The 1,531-nt window shown below is 37.2% G+C and overlaps 1 pseudogene; it reads left to right on the forward strand.

Moving 5' to 3' along the window:
- Positions 1 to 306: 306 nt before the first annotated feature.
- On the forward strand, positions 307 to 522 carry LOC123934392 (annotated as a pseudogene).
- The last annotated feature ends 1,009 nt before the right edge of the window (positions 523 to 1,531 follow it).

Consider the following 1,531-nt stretch of genomic DNA (forward strand, 5'->3'; position numbering starts at 1 on the left):
GATAACAAATGACAACAAAACACCTCACTACTACCACAAAACCATATCTAGCTATATTTTCATTTGGCCTTCTTTATATCATACAGTGTCTTGTACACATTTAGGAAACTAGACAAAGAAAAATCTCTTTGATGTCTGACTTAAAAATTTGTTTCACTCTATGGGGTAATATACAGTGGCAAAAATTATTTTGGTAATTTAATGACACATATTTGTTGTTGTTGTGTTACTCTTTGTACAGTAACTAACAGAAGCTTAGCAGCTGCTAGAGAGAACACTCTCATCTGAGGACCAGTAAGCAGCTGGATGGAGTGGTCCAGGGACCACTTATACCTGAGATGGACTACAGATCATCACATCCCAGAACTGGAAATCCAAGTCAAATGTAATAAGACAGTCTCACTGAAAAACCAAGAGTGTCATTTGTACTAGAGGGGATCTTATCAACAGCAAGCACCTGTGATGGATTTCCAGGTGGGACTGAGGCAGGCATTCTTAGCTGAGAGACCAAGAGGTGGGTAAAACAGTATTGGAATATTAAAATAGCTGATTTCAAGGGAAAAGCCAGATCACAATGTGTTGATATGAATCAGCTGGCAGTGTAATAAAATTATTATCCGTGAGGAAAAAAGGTAACTAAGAATATTTAGCAGTGCTCTGTAAGCATTTTCAGAGATATATTTGCTGACCACAGGTATTTTTATTAACTGAAAACAAGGAATTATCTTTATCAAAATACAAACGGTTCACAACTTATGATGATTCCACTTAGGATTTTTTAACATTATGATGGTGTGAAAGCAATACTCATTTAGTAGAAACTCTACTTCAAATTTTGAGTGCTGATCTTTTCCCAGGCTGGTGATACATAATATGATATTCTCTGATGAGGCTGGCCAGTGGCAACAAACTGCAGTTCCTTGTCAGCTGAGTGAACACCAGGGAAAACAACTGATACACATCCAACCATTCTGTTTTACTTTTCTTCTTTTTTTAAAAAAATATTTTATTTATTTATTTGACAGAGAAAGAGAGAGAGAGGGAGAGATCACAAGCAGGCAGAGAGGCAGGCAGAGAGAGAGAAGGGGAAGCAGGCTCCCTGCTGAGCAGAGAGCCTGATGCAGAGCTTGATCCCAGGACCCTGAGATCATGACCTGAGCCAAAGGCAGAGGCTTAACCCACTGAGCCACCCAGGCACTCCCATTCTGTTTTTCACATTCAGCACAGTATTCAATAAGTTATATGAGATATTCAACACTTTATTGTAAAATAGGCTTTGTGTTAAATAATTTCATCCAATGGTAGGCTACTGTAAGTGTTCTGAGCATGTTTAAAGTGAGGAAGATTGGTAAATCAACCTAATTTCAAAATTGCCTTTATGGAAAAGTCCAAGGACCTATGATCAAAAGATCTTGGTATAGAAAGGTATTTAATTAATTTAGTTATGTATCTGACTAAACTCAGGTTGAGAATACAATTGATTCTTGTTATTTGTGGTAGTTATGTTTTGTAATGTATAGAACCATTGCTT

Source organism: Meles meles, chromosome X, assembly GCF_922984935.1.
Source record: "Meles meles chromosome X, mMelMel3.1 paternal haplotype, whole genome shotgun sequence".
Taxonomy (NCBI): Eukaryota; Metazoa; Chordata; class Mammalia; order Carnivora; family Mustelidae; genus Meles; species Meles meles.